The following is a 15,848-nucleotide window of genomic DNA, read 5'->3' as shown; positions in this document are numbered from 1 at the left end:
GAGCCACTCTCCAGAATATTACGCAGCGCGGTGGTGAAAAAGTTGTCGAAGCTAGCAACAAGATTTGGATAAAAGTCTTGCTATGATAATTCTTTTCTTGAACCATAGAAAACAAGTAGCTTTGCAACAGCAAAGCCTGCAAAAATAATTGGAACTCATCAACGTTCCTCTCCACGGAAATCTTTAGTAAAAGGCGAAAGATTTATTCGTGAATGAAGAGAAACCTGAGCTATACTTTGGGTGTTGCTAGGCCTTTGAAAGTCCATTGGTGAGCTAGAAAGCTAGCTAAGGGTAAATTGGCCTGTGGCAGGAAAACTGTTGATGATGCACAGATGTAGAAAAGAAAAGAAAGATTGAACTTATATTTATTAAATAAAATTGAACACGCTACACAACTGAGAGCTATGTGCACTCAAGAAAAGAACAATGAGCATGAGCTTGCTCTTTTTTTCCCCTTCGTTATTTCTGCTTTTTTAACAGGTAAAGAGGTGCACCATTCCCAGAAGTACTGCAATACCGGGCTGATGCGTGGAGCGGATGGAGCAAGCCCCTCTTCCGACTCCCACGGTCAAAAATCCGTTTAATATGTAGTCCTCATATAGAGGACGTATCAGATATTAAACTGATAAGAAAAGATACTACACTTGATTTTAGCCAAAAGGCCGAGAAGCGATAACCTGATTTAAGCGACGGCCTTAAGGGTACCCAATGAAAAAGCTTTGACTACTGGACGGTAGTTATTGAGCCACTCTCCAGAATATTACGCAGCGCGGTGGTGAAAAAGTTGTAGAAGCTAGCAACAAGATTTGGATAAAAGTCTCGCTATGCTAATTCTTTTCTTGAACCATAGAAAACAAGTAGCTTTGCAACAGCAAAGCCTGCAAAAATAATTGGAACTCATCAATGTTCCTCTCCACGGAAATCTTTAGTAAAAGGCGAAAGATTTATTTGTGAATGAAGAGAAACCTGAGCTATACTTTGGGTGTTGCTAGGCCTTTGAAAGTCCATTGGTGAGCTAGAAAGCTAGCTAAGGGTAAATTGGCCTGTGGCAGGAAAACTGTTGATGATGCACAGGTGTAGAAAAGAAAAGAAAGATTGAACTTATAATTATTAAATGAAATTGAACACGCTACACAACTGAGAGCTATGTGCACTCAAGAAAAGAACAATGAGCATGAGCTTGCTCTTTTTTTCCCCTTCGTTATTTCTGCTTTTTTAACAGGTAAAGAGGTGCACCATTCCCAGAAGTACTGCAATACCGGGCTGATGCGTGGAGCGGATGGAGCAAGCCCCTCTTCCGACTCCCACGGTCAAAAATCCGTTTAATATGTAGTCCTCATATAGAGGACGTATCAGATATTAAACTGATAAGAACAGATACTACACTTGATCTTAGCCAAATGGCCGAGAAGCGATAACCCGATTTACCCGACGGCCTTAAGGATACCCAATGAAAAAGCTTTGACTACTGGACGGTAGTTATTGAGCCACTCTCCAGAATATTACGCAGCGCGGTGGTGAAAAAGTTGTAGAAGCTAGCAACAAGATTTGGATCAAAGTCTCGCTATGCTAATTCTTTTCTTGAACCATAGAAAACAAGTAGCTTTGCAACAGCAAAGCCTGCAAAAATAATTGGAACTCATCAACGTTCCTCTCCACGGAAATCTTTAGTAAAAGGCGAAAGATTTATTCGTGAATGAAGAGAAACCTGAGCTATACTTTGGGTGTTGCTAGGCCTTTGAAAGTCCATTGGTGAGCTAGAAAGCTAGCTAAGGGTAAATTGGCCTGTGGCAGGAAAACTGTTGATGATGCACAGGTGTAGAAAAGAAAAGAAAGATTGAACTTATATTTATTAAATGAAATTGAACACGCTACACAACTGAGAGCTATGTGCACTCAAGAAAAGAACAATGAGCATGAGCTTGCTCTTTTTTTCCCCTTCGTTATTTCTGCTTTTTTAACAGGTAAAGAGGTGCACCATTCCCAGAAGTACTGCAATACCGGGCTGATGCGTGGAGCGGATGGAGCAAGCCCCTCTTCCGACTCCCACGGTCAAAAATCCGTTTAATATGTAGTCCTCATATAGAGAACGTATCAGATATTAAACTGATAAGAACAGATACTACACTTGATCTTAGCCAAATGGCCGAGAAGCGATAACCCGATTTAACCGACGGCCTTAAGGATACCCAATGAAAAAGCTTTGACTACTGGACGGTAGTTATTGAGCCACCCTCCAGAATATTACGCAGCGCGGTGGTGAAAAAGTTGTAGAAGCTAGCAACAAGATTTGGATCAAAATCTCGCTATGCTAATTCTTTTCTTGAACCATAGAAAACAAGTAGCTTTGCAACAGCAAAGCCTGCAAAAATAATTGGAACTCATCAATGTTCCTCTCCACGGAAATCTTTAGTAAAAGGCGAAAGATTTATTCGTGAATGAAGAGAAACCTGAGCTATACTTTGGGTGTTGCTAGGCCTTTGAAAGTCCATTGGTGAGCTAGAAAGCTAGCTAAGGGTAAATTGGCCTGTGGCAGGAAAACTGTTGATGATGCACAGGTGTAGAAAAGAAAAGAAAGATTGAACTTATATTTATTAAATGAAATTGAACACGCTACACAACTGAGAGCTATGTGCACTCAAGAAAAGAACAATGAGCATGAGCTTGCTCTTTTTTTCCCCTTCGTTATTTCTGCTTTTTTAACAGGTAAAGAAGTGCACCATTCCCAGAAGTACTGCAATACCGGGCTGATGCGTGGAGCGGATGGAGCAAGCCCCTCTTCCGACTCCCACGGTCAAAAATCCGTTTAATATGTAGTCCTCATATAGAGGACGTATCAGATATTAAACTGATAAGAACAGATACTACACTTGATCTTAGCCAAAAGGCCGAGAAGCGATAACCCGATTTAAGCGACGGCCTTAAGGGTACCCAATGAAAAAGCTTTGACTACTGGACGGTAGTTATTGAGCCACTCTCCAGAATATTACGCAGCGCGGTGGTGAAAAAGTTGTAGAAGCTAGCAACAAGATTTGGATCAAAGTCTCGCTATGCTAATTCTTTTCTTGAACCATAGAAAACAAGTAGCTTTGCAACAGCAAAGCCTGCAAAAATAATTGGAACTCATCAATGTTCCTCTCCACGGAAATCTTTAGTAAAAGGCGAAAGATTTATTCGTGAATGAAGAGAAACCTGAGCTATACTTTGGGTGTTGCTAGGCCTTTGAAAGTCCATTGGTGAGCTAGAAAGCTAGCTAAGGGTAAATTGGCCTGTGGCAGGAAAACTGTTGATGATGCACAGGTGTAGAAAAGAAAAGAAAGATTGAACTTATATTTATTAAATGAAATTGAACACGCTACACAACTGAGAGCTATGTGCACTCAAGAAAAGAACAATGAGCATGAGCTTGCTCTTTTTTTCCCCTTCGTTATTTCTGCTTTTTTAACAGGTAAAGAGGTGCACCATTCCCAGAAGTACTGCAATACCGGGCTGATGCGTGGAGCGGATGGAGCAAGCTCCTCTTCCGACTCCCACGGTCAAAAATCCGTTTAATATGTAGTCCTCATATAGAGGACGTATCAGATATTAAACTGATAAGAACAGATACTACACTTGATCTTAGCCAAAAGGCCGAGAAGCGATAACCTGATTTAAGCGACGGCCTTAAGGGTACCCAATGAAAAAGCTTTGACTACTGGACGGTAGTTATTGAGCCACTCTCCAGAATATTACGCAGCGCGGTGGTGAAAAAGTTGTCGAAGCTAGCAACAAGATTTGGATAAAAGTCTTGCTATGATAATTCTTTTCTTGAACCATAGAAAACAAGTAGCTTTAGAACAGCAAAGCCTGCAAAAATAATTGGAACTCATCAATGTTCCTCTCCACGGAAATCTTTAGTAAAAGGCGAAAGATTTATTCGTGAATGAAGAGAAACCTGAGCTATACTTTGGGTGTTGCTAGGCCTTTGAAAGTCCATTGGTGAGCTAGAAAGCTAGCTAAGGGTAAATTGGCCTGTGGCAGGAAAACTGTTGATGATGCACAGATGTAGAAAAGAAAAGAAAGATTGAACTTATATTTATTAAATAAAATTGAACACGCTACACAACTGAGAGCTATGTGCACTCAAGAAAAGAACAATGAGCATGAGCTTGCTCTTTTTTTCCCCTTCGTTATTTCTGCTTTTTTAACAGGTAAAGAGGTGCACCATTCCCAGAAGTACTGCAATACCGGGCTGATGCGTGGAGCGGATGGAGCAAGCCCCTCTTCCGACTCCCACGGTCAAAAATCCGTTTAATATGTAGTCCTCATATAGAGGACGTATCAGATATTAAACTGATAAGAACAGATACTACACTTGATCTTAGCCAAAAGGCCGAGAAGCGATAACCTGATTTAAGCGACGGCCTTAAGGGTACCCAATGAAAAAGCTTTGACTACTGGACGGTAGTTATTGAGCCACTCTCCAGAATATTACGCAGCGCAGTGGTGAAAAAGTTGTAGAAGCTAGCAACAAGATTTGGATAAAAGTCTCGCTATGCTAATTCTTTTCTTGAACCATAGAAAACAAGTAGCTTTGCAACAGCAAAGCCTGCAAAAATAATTGGAACTCATCAATGTTCCTCTCCACGGAAATCTTTAGTAAAAGGCGAAAGATTTATTCGTGAATGAAGAGAAACCTGAGCTATACTTTGGGTGTTGCTAGGCCTTTGAAAGTCAATTGGTGAGCTAGAAAGCTAGCTAAGGGTAAATTGGCCTGTGGCAGGAAAACTGTTGATGATGCACAGGTGTAGAAAAGAAAAGAAAGATTGAACTTATATTTATTAAATGAAATTGAACACGCTACACAACTGAGAGCTATGTGCACTCAAGAAAAGAACAATGAGCATGAGCTTGCTCTTTTTTTCCCCTTCGTTATTTCTGCTTTTTTAACAGGTAAAGAGGTGCACCATTCCCAGAAGTACTGCAATACCGGGCTGATGCGTGGAGCGGATGGAGCAAGCCCCTCTTCCGACTCCCACGGTCAAAAATCCGCTTAATATGTAGTCCTCATATAGAGGACGTATCAGATATTAAACTGATAAGAACAGATACTACACTTGATCTTAGCCAAAAGGCCGAGAAGCGATAACCTGATTTAAGCGACGGCCTTAAGGGTACCCAATGAAAAAGCTTTGACTACTGGACGGTAGTTATTGAGCCACTCTCCAGAATATTACGCAGCGCGGTGGTGAAAAAGTTGTCGAAGCTAGCAACAAGATTTGGATAAAAGTCTTGCTATGATAATTCTTTTCTTGAACCATAGAAAACAAGTAGCTTTGCAACAGCAAAGCCTGCAAAAATAATTGGAACTCATCAACGTTCCTCTCCACGGAAATCTTTAGTAAAAGGCGAAAGATTTATTCGTGAATGAAGAGAAACCTGAGCTATACTTTGGGTGTTGCTAGGCCTTTGAAAGTCCATTGGTGAGCTAGAAAGCTAGCTAAGGGTAAATTGGCCTGTGGCAGGAAAACTGTTGATGATGCACAGATGTAGAAAAGAAAAGAAAGATTGAACTTATATTTATTAAATAAAATTGAACACGCTACACAACTGAGAGCTATGTGCACTCAAGAAAAGAACAATGAGCATGAGCTTGCTCTTTTTTTCCCCTTCGTTATTTCTGCTTTTTTAACAGGTAAAGAGGTGCACCATTCCCAGAAGTACTGCAATACCGGGCTGATGCGTGGAGCGGATGGAGCAAGCCCCTCTTCCGACTCCCACGGTCAAAAATCCGTTTAATATGTAGTCCTCATATAGAGGACGTATCAGATATTAAACTGATAAGAACAGATACTACACTTGATCTTAGCCAAAAGGCCGAGAAGCGATAACCTGATTTAAGCGACGGCCTTAAGGGTACCCAATGAAAAAGCTTTGACTACTGGACGGTAGTTATTGAGCCACTCTCCAGAATATTACGCAGCGCAGTGGTGAAAAAGTTGTAGAAGCTAGCAACAAGATTTGGATAAAAGTCTCGCTATGCTAATTCTTTTCTTGAACCATAGAAAACAAGTAGCTTTGCAACAGCAAAGCCTGCAAAAATAATTGGAACTCATCAATGTTCCTCTCCACGGAAATCTTTAGTAAAAGGCGAAAGATTTATTTGTGAATGAAGAGAAACCTGAGCTATACTTTGGGTGTTGCTAGGCCTTTGAAAGTCCATTGGTGAGCTAGAAAGCTAGCTAAGGGTAAATTGGCCTGTGGCAGGAAAACTGTTGATGATGCACAGGTGTAGAAAAGAAAAGAAAGATTGAACTTATATTTATTAAATGAAATTGAACACGCTACACAACTGAGAGCTATGTGCACTCAAGAAAAGAACAATGAGCATGAGCTTGCTCTTTTTTTCCCCTTCGTTATTTCTGCTTTTTTAACAGGTAAAGAGGTGCACCATTCCCAGAAGTACTGCAATACCGGGCTGATGCGTGGAGCGGATGGAGCAAGCCCCTCTTCCGACTCCCACGGTCAAAAATCCGTTTAATATGTAGTCCTCATATAGAGGACGTATCAGATATTAAACTGATAAGAACAGATACTACACTTGATCTTAGCCAAATGGCCGAGAAGCGATAACCCGATTTAACCGACGGCCTTAAGGATACCCAATGAAAAAGCTTTGACTACTGGACGGTAGTTATTGAGCCACTCTCCAGAATATTACGCAGCGCGGTGGTGAAAAAGTTGTAGAAGCTAGCAACAAGATTTGGATCAAAGTCTCGCTATGCTAATTCTTTTCTTGAACCATAGAAAACAAGTAGCTTTGCAACAGCAAAGCCTGCAAAAATAATTGGAACTCATCAACGTTCCTCTCCACGGAAATCTTTAGTAAAAGGCGAAAGATTTATTCGTGAATGAAGAGAAACCTGAGCTATACTTTGGGTGTTGCTAGGCCTTTGAAAGTCCATTGGTGAGCTAGAAAGCTAGCTAAGGGTAAATTGGCCTGTGGCAGGAAAACTGTTGATGATGCACAGGTGTAGAAAAGAAAAGAAAGATTGAACTTATATTTATTAAATGAAATTGAACACGCTACACAACTGAGAGCTATGTGCACTCAAGAAAAGAACAATGAGCATGAGCTTGCTCTTTTTTTCCCCTTCGTTATTTCTGCTTTTTTAACAGGTAAAGAGGTGCACCATTCCCAGAAGTACTGCAATACCGGGCTGATGCGTGGAGCGGATGGAGCAAGCCCCTCTTCCGACTCCCACGGTCAAAAATCCGTTTAATATGTAGTCCTCATATAGAGAACGTATCAGATATTAAACTGATATGAACAGATACTACACTTGATCTTAGCCAAATGGCCGAGAAGCGATAACCCGATTTAACCGACGGCCTTAAGGATACCCAATGAAAAAGCTTTGACTACTGGACGGTAGTTATTGAGCCACCCTCCAGAATATTACGCAGCGCGGTGGTGAAAAAGTTGTAGAAGCTAGCAACAAGATTTGGATCAAAATCTCGCTATGCTAATTCTTTTCTTGAACCATAGAAAACAAGTAGCTTTGCAACAGCAAAGCCTGCAAAAATAATTGGAACTCATCAATGTTCCTCTCCACGGAAATCTTTAGTAAAAGGCGAAAGATTTATTCGTGAATGAAGAGAAACCTGAGCTATACTTTGGGTGTTGCTAGGCCTTTGAAAGTCCATTGGTGAGCTAGAAAGCTAGCTAAGGGTAAATTGGCCTGTGGCAGGAAAACTGTTGATGATGCACAGGTGTAGAAAAGAAAAGAAAGATTGAACTTATATTTATTAAATGAAATTGAACACGCTACACAACTGAGAGCTATGTGCACTCAAGAAAAGAACAATGAGCATGAGCTTGCTCTTTTTTTCCCCTTCGTTATTTCTGCTTTTTTAACAGGTAAAGAAGTGCACCATTCCCAGAAGTACTGCAATACCGGGCTGATGCGTGGAGCGGATGGAGCAAGCCCCTCTTCCGACTCCCACGGTCAAAAATCCGTTTAATATGTAGTCCTCATATAGAGGACGTATCAGATATTAAACTGATAAGAACAGATACTACACTTGATCTTAGCCAAAAGGCCGAGAAGCGATAACCCGATTTAAGCGACGGCCTTAAGGGTACCCAATGAAAAAGCTTTGACTACTGAACGGTAGTTATTGAGCCACTCTCCAGAATATTACGCAGCGCGGTGGTGAAAAAGTTGTAGAAGCTAGCAACAAGATTTGGATCAAAGTCTCGCTATGCTAATTCTTTTCTTGAACCATAGAAAACAAGTAGCTTTGCAACAGCAAAGCCTGCAAAAATAATTGGAACTCATCAATGTTCCTCTCCACGGAAATCTTTAGTAAAAGGCGAAAGATTTATTCGTGAATGAAGAGAAACCTGAGCTATACTTTGGGTGTTGCTAGGCCTTTGAAAGTCCATTGGTGAGCTAGAAAGCTAGCTAAGGGTAAATTGGCCTGTGGCAGGAAAACTGTTGATGATGCACAGGTGTAGAAAAGAAAAGAAAGATTGAACTTATATTTATTAAATGAAATTGAACACGCTACACAACTGAGAGCTATGTGCACTCAAGAAAAGAACAATGAGCATGAGCTTGCTCTTTTTTTCCCCTTCGTTATTTCTGCTTTTTTAACAGGTAAAGAGATGCACCATTCCCAGAAGTACTGCAATACCGGGCTGATGCGTGGAGCGGATGGAGCAAGCCCCTCTTCCGACTCCCACGGTCAAAAATCCGTTTAATATGTAGTCCTCATATAGAGGACGTATCAGATATTAAACTGATAAGAACAGATACTACACTTGATCTTAGCCAAAAGGCCGAGAAGCGATAACCTGATTTAAGCGACGGCCTTAAGGGTACCCAATGAAAAAGCTTTGACTACTGGACGGTAGTTATTGAGCCACTCTCCGGAATATTACGCAGCGCGGTGGTGAAAAAGTTGTAGAAGCTAGCAACAAGATTTGGATCAAAGTCTCGCTATGCTAATTCTTTTCTTGAACCATAGAAAACAAGTAGGTTTGCAACAGCAAAGCCTGCAAAAATAATTGGAACTCATCAACGTTCCTCTCCACGGAAATCTTTAGTAAAAGGCGAAAGATTTATTCGTGAATGAAGAGAAACCTGAGCTATACTTTGGGTGTTGCTAGGCCTTTGAAAGTCCATTGGTGAGCTAGAAAGCTAGCTAAGGGTAAATTGGCCTGTGGCAGGAAAACTGTTGATGATGCACAGATGTAGAAAAGAAAAGAAAGATTGAACTTATATTTATTAAATAAAATTGAACACGCTACACAACTGAGAGCTATGTGCACTCAAGAAAAGAACAATGAGCATGAGCTTGCTCTTTTTTTCCCCTTCGTTATTTCTGCTTTTTTAACAGGTAAAGAGGTGCACCATTCCCAGAAGTACTGCAATACCGGGCTGATGCGTGGAGCGGATGGAGCAAGCCCCTCTTCCGACTCCCACGGTCAAAAATCCGCTTAATATGTAGTCCTCATATAGAGGACGTATCAGATATTAAACTGATAAGAACAGATACTACACTTGATCTTAGCCAAAAGGCCGAGAAGCGATAACCTGATTTAAGCGACGGCCTTAAGGGTACCCAATGAAAAAGCTTTGACTACTGGACGGTAGTTATTGAGCCACTCTCCAGAATATTACGCAGCGCGGTGGTGAAAAAGTTGTAGAAGCTAGCAACAAGATTTGGATCAAAGTCTCGCTATGCTAATTCTTTTCTTGAACCATAGAAAACAAGTAGGTTTGCAACAGCAAAGCCTGCAAAAATAATTGGAACTCATCAATGTTCCTCTCCACGGAAATCTTTAGTAAAAGGCGAAAGATTTATTCGTGAATGAAGAGAAACCTGAGCTATACTTTGGGTGTTGCTAGGCCTTTGAAAGTCCATTGGTGAGCTAGAAAGCTAGCTAAGGGTAAATTGGCCTGTGGCAGGAAAACTGTTGATGATGCACAGATGTAGAAAAGAAAAGAAAGATTGAACTTATATTTATTAAATAAAATTGAACACGCTACACAACTGAGAGCTATGTGCACTCAAGAAAAGAACAATGAGCATGAGCTTGCTCTTTTTTTCCCCTTCGTTATTTCTGCTTTTTTAACAGGTAAAGAGGTGCACCATTCCCAGAAGTACTGCAATACCGGGCTGATGCGTGGAGCGGATGGAGCAAGCCCCTCTTCCGACTCCCACGGTCAAAAATCCGCTTAATATGTAGTCCTCATATAGAGGACGTATCAGATATTAAACTGATAAGAACAGATACTACACTTGATCTTAGCCAAAAGGCCGAGAAGCGATAACCTGATTTAAGCGACGGCCTTAAGGGTACCCAATGAAAAAGCTTTGACTACTGGACGGTAGTTATTGAGCCACTCTCCAGAATATTACGCAGCGCGGTGGTGAAAAAGTTGTCGAAGCTAGCAACAAGATTTGGATAAAAGTCTTGCTATGATAATTCTTTTCTTGAACCATAGAAAACAAGTAGCTTTAGAACAGCAAAGCCTGCAAAAATAATTGGAACTCATCAATGTTCCTCTCCACGGAAATCTTTAGTAAAAGGCGAAAGATTTATTCGTGAATGAAGAGAAACCTGAGCTATACTTTGGGTGTTGCTAGGCCTTTGAAAGTCCATTGGTGAGCTAGAAAGCTAGCTAAGGGTAAATTGGCCTGTGGCAGGAAAACTGTTGATGATGCACAGATGTAGAAAAGAAAAGAAAGATTGAACTTATATTTATTAAATAAAATTGAACACGCTACACAACTGAGAGCTATGTGCACTCAAGAAAAGAACAATGAGCATGAGCTTGCTCTTTTTTTCCCCTTCGTTATTTCTGCTTTTTTAACAGGTAAAGAGGTGCACCATTCCCAGAAGTACTGCAATACCGGGCTGATGCGTGGAGCGGATGGAGCAAGCCCCTCTTCCGACTCCCACGGTCAAAAATCCGTTTAATATGTAGTCCTCATATAGAGGACGTATCAGATATTAAACTGATAAGAACAGATACTACACTTGATCTTAGCCAAAAGGCCGAGAAGCGATAACCTGATTTAAGCGACGGCCTTAAGGGTACCCAATGAAAAAGCTTTGACTACTGGACGGTAGTTATTGAGCCACTCTCCAGAATATTACGCAGCGCAGTGGTGAAAAAGTTGTAGAAGCTAGCAACAAGATTTGGATAAAAGTCTCGCTATGCTAATTCTTTTCTTGAACCATAGAAAACAAGTAGCTTTGCAACAGCAAAGCCTGCAAAAATAATTGGAACTCATCAATGTTCCTCTCCACGGAAATCTTTAGTAAAAGGCGAAAGATTTATTCGTGAATGAAGAGAAACCTGAGCTATACTTTGGGTGTTGCTAGGCCTTTGAAAGTCAATTGGTGAGCTAGAAAGCTAGCTAAGGGTAAATTGGCCTGTGGCAGGAAAACTGTTGATGATGCACAGGTGTAGAAAAGAAAAGAAAGATTGAACTTATATTTATTAAATGAAATTGAACACGCTACACAACTGAGAGCTATGTGCACTCAAGAAAAGAACAATGAGCATGAGCTTGCTCTTTTTTTCCCCTTCGTTATTTCTGCTTTTTTAACAGGTAAAGAGGTGCACCATTCCCAGAAGTACTGCAATACCGGGCTGATGCGTGGAGCGGATGGAGCAAGCCCCTCTTCCGACTCCCACGGTCAAAAATCCGCTTAATATGTAGTCCTCATATAGAGGACGTATCAGATATTAAACTGATAAGAACAGATACTACACTTGATCTTAGCCAAAAGGCCGAGAAGCGATAACCTGATTTAAGTGACGGCCTTAAGGGTACCCAATGAAAAAGCTTTGACTACTGGACGGTAGTTATTGAGCCACTCTCCAGAATATTACGCAGCGCGGTGGTGAAAAAGTTGTAGAAGCTAGCAACAAGATTTGGATCAAAGTCTCGCTATGCTAATTCTTTTCTTGAACCATAGAAAACAAGTAGCTTTGCAACAGCAAAGCCTGCAAAAATAATTGGAACTCATCAGTTCCTCTCCACGGAAATCTTTAATAAAAGGCGAAAGATTTATTCGTGAATGAAGAGAAATCTGAGCTATACTTTGGGTGTTGCTAGGCCTTTGAAAGTCCATTGGTGAGCTAGAAAGCTAGCTAAGGGTAAATTGGCCTGTGGCAGGAAAACTGTTGATGATGCACAGGTGTAGAAAAGAAAAGAAAGATTGAACTTATATTTATTAAATGAAATTGAACACGCTACACAACTGAGAGCTATGTGCACTCAAGAAAAGAACAATGAGCATGAGCTTGCTCTTTTTTTCCCCTTCGTTATTTCTGCTTTTTTAACAGGTAAAGAGGTGCACCATTCCCAGAAGTACTGCAATACCGGGCTGATGCGTGGAGCGGATGGAGCAAGCCCCTCTCCCGACTCCCACGGTCAAAAATCCGTTTAATATGTAGTCCTCATATAGAGGACGTATCAGATATTAAACTGATAAGAACAGATACTACACTTGATCTTAGCCAAAAGGCCGAGAAGCGATAACCTGATTTAAGCGACGGCCTTAAGGGTACCCAATGAAAAAGCTTTGACTACTGGACGGTAGTTATTGAGCCACTCTCCAGAATATTACGCAGCGCGGTGGTGAAAAAGTTGTCGAAGCTAGCAACAAGATTTGGATAAAAGTCTTGCTATGATAATTCTTTTCTTGAACCATAGAAAACAAGTAGCTTTAGAACAGCAAAGCCTGCAAAAATAATTGGAACTCATCAACGTTCCTCTCCACGGAAATCTTTAGTAAAAGGCGAAAGATTTATTCGTGAATGAAGAGAAACCTGAGCTATACTTTGGGTGTTGCTAGGCCTTTGAAAGTCCATTGGTGAGCTAGAAAGCTAGCTAAGGGTAAATTGGCCTGTGGCAGGAAAACTGTTGATGATGCACAGGTGTAGAAAAGAAAAGAAAGATTGAACTTATATTTATTAAATGAAATTGAACACGCTACACAACTGAGAGCTATGTGCACTCAAGAAAAGAACAATGAGCATGAGCTTGCTCTTTTTTTCCCCTTCGTTATTTCTGCTTTTTTAACAGGTAAAGAGGTGCACCATTCCCAGAAGTACTGCAATACCGGGCTGATGCGTGGAGCGGATGGAGCAAGCCCCTCTTCCGACTCCCACGGTCAAAAATCCGTTTAATATGTAGTCCTCATATAGAGGACGTATCAGATATTAAACTGATAAGAACAGATACTACACTTGATCTTAGCCAAATGGCCGAGAAGCGATAACCCGATTTAACCGACGGCCTTAAGGATACCCAATGAAAAAGCTTTGACTACTGGACGGTAGTTATTGAGCCACTCTCCAGAATATTACGCAGCGCGGTGGTGAAAAAGTTGTAGAAGCTAGCAACAAGATTTGGATCAAAGTCTCGCTATGCTAATTCTTTTCTTGAACCATAGAAAACAAGTAGCTTTGCAACAGCAAAGCCTGCAAAAATAATTGGAACTCATCAACGTTCCTCTCCACGGAAATCTTTAGTAAAAGGCGAAAGATTTATTCGTGAATGAAGAGAAACCTGAGCTATACTTTGGGTGTTGCTAGGCCTTTGAAAGTCCATTGGTGAGCTAGAAAGCTAGCTAAGGGTAAATTGGCCTGTGGCAGGAAAACTGTTGATGATGCACAGGTGTAGAAAAGAAAAGAAAGATTGAACTTATATTTATTAAATGAAATTAAACACGCTACACAACTGAGAGCTATGTGCACTCAAGAAAAGAACAATGAGCATGAGCTTGCTCTTTTTTTCCCCTTCGTTATTTCTGCTTTTTTAACAGGTAAAGAGGTGCACCATTCCCAGAAGTACTGCAATACCGGGCTGATGCGTGGAGCGGATGGAGCAAGCCCCTCTTCCGACTCCCACGGTCAAAAATCCGTTTAATATGTAGTCCTCATATAGAGAACGTATCAGATATTAAACTGATATGAACAGATACTACACTTGATCTTAGCCAAATGGCCGAGAAGCGATAACCCGATTTAACCGACGGCCTTAAGGATACCCAATGAAAAAGCTTTGACTACTGGACGGTAGTTATTGAGCCACCCTCCAGAATATTACGCAGCGCGGTGGTGAAAAAGTTGTAGAAGCTAGCAACAAGATTTGGATCAAAATCTCGCTATGCTAATTCTTTTCTTGAACCATAGAAAACAAGTAGCTTTGCAACAGCAAAGCCTGCAAAAATAATTGGAACTCATCAATGTTCCTCTCCACGGAAATCTTTAGTAAAAGGCGAAAGATTTATTCGTGAATGAAGAGAAACCTGAGCTATACTTTGGGTGTTGCTAGGCCTTTGAAAGTCCATTGGTGAGCTAGAAAGCTAGCTAAGGGTAAATTGGCCTGTGGCAGGAAAACTGTTGATGATGCACAGGTGTAGAAAAGAAAAGAAAGATTGAACTTATATTTATTAAATGAAATTGAACACGCTACACAACTGAGAGCTATGTGCACTCAAGAAAAGAACAATGAGCATGAGCTTGCTCTTTTTTTCCCCTTCGTTATTTCTGCTTTTTTAACAGGTAAAGAAGTGCACCATTCCCAGAAGTACTGCAATACCGGGCTGATGCGTGGAGCGGATGGAGCAAGCCCCTCTTCCGACTCCCACGGTCAAAAATCCGTTTAATATGTAGTCCTCATATAGAGGACGTATCAGATATTAAACTGATAAGAACAGATACTACACTTGATCTTAGCCAAAAGGCCGAGAAGCGATAACCCGATTTAAGCGACGGCCTTAAGGGTACCCAATGAAAAAGCTTTGACTACTGGACGGTAGTTATTGAGCCACTCTCCAGAATATTACGCAGCGCGGTGGTGAAAAAGTTGTAGAAGCTAGCAACAAGATTTGGATCAAAGTCTCGCTATGCTAATTCTTTTCTTGAACCATAGAAAACAAGTAGCTTTGCAACAGCAAAGCCTGCAAAAATAATTGGAACTCATCAATGTTCCTCTCCACGGAAATCTTTAGTAAAAGGCGAAAGATTTATTCGTGAATGAAGAGAAACCTGAGCTATACTTTGGGTGTTGCTAGGCCTTTGAAAGTCCATTGGTGAGCTAGAAAGCTAGCTAAGGGTAAATTGGCCTGTGGCAGGAAAACTGTTGATGATGCACAGGTGTAGAAAAGAAAAGAAAGATTGAACTTATATTTATTAAATGAAATTGAACACACTACACAACTGAGAGCTATGTGCACTCAAGAAAAGAACAATGAGCATGAGCTTGCTCTTTTTTTCCCCTTCGTTATTTCTGCTTTTTTAACAGGTAAAGAGATGCACCATTCCCAGAAGTACTGCAATACCGGGCTGATGCGTGGAGCGGATGGAGCAAGCCCCTCTTCCGACTCCCACGGTCAAAAATCCGTTTAATATGTAGTCCTCATATAGAGGACGTATCAGATATTAAACTGATAAGAACAGATACTACACTTGATCTTAGCCAAAAGGCCGAGAAGCGATAACCTGATTTAAGCGACGGCCTTAAGGGTACCCAATGAAAAAGCTTTGACTACTGGACGGTAGTTATTGAGCCACTCTCCGGAATATTACGCAGCGCGGTGGTGAAAAAGTTGTAGAAGCTAGCAACAAGATTTGGATCAAAGTCTCGCTATGCTAATTCTTTTCTTGAACCATAGAAAACAAGTAGGTTTGCAACAGCAAAGCCTGCAAAAATAATTGGAACTCATCAACGTTCCTCTCCACGGAAATCTTTAGTAAAAGGCGAAAGATTTATTCGTGAATGAAGAGAAACCTGAGCTATACTTTGGGTGTTGCTAGGCCTTTGAAAGTCCATTG

The sequence above is a fragment of the Silurus aristotelis genome, assembly GCF_946808225.1.
Source record: "Silurus aristotelis genome assembly, chromosome: 9".
Lineage (NCBI taxonomy): Eukaryota > Metazoa > Chordata > Actinopteri > Siluriformes > Siluridae > Silurus > Silurus aristotelis.
This window is presented reverse-complemented; position numbering follows the sequence as displayed.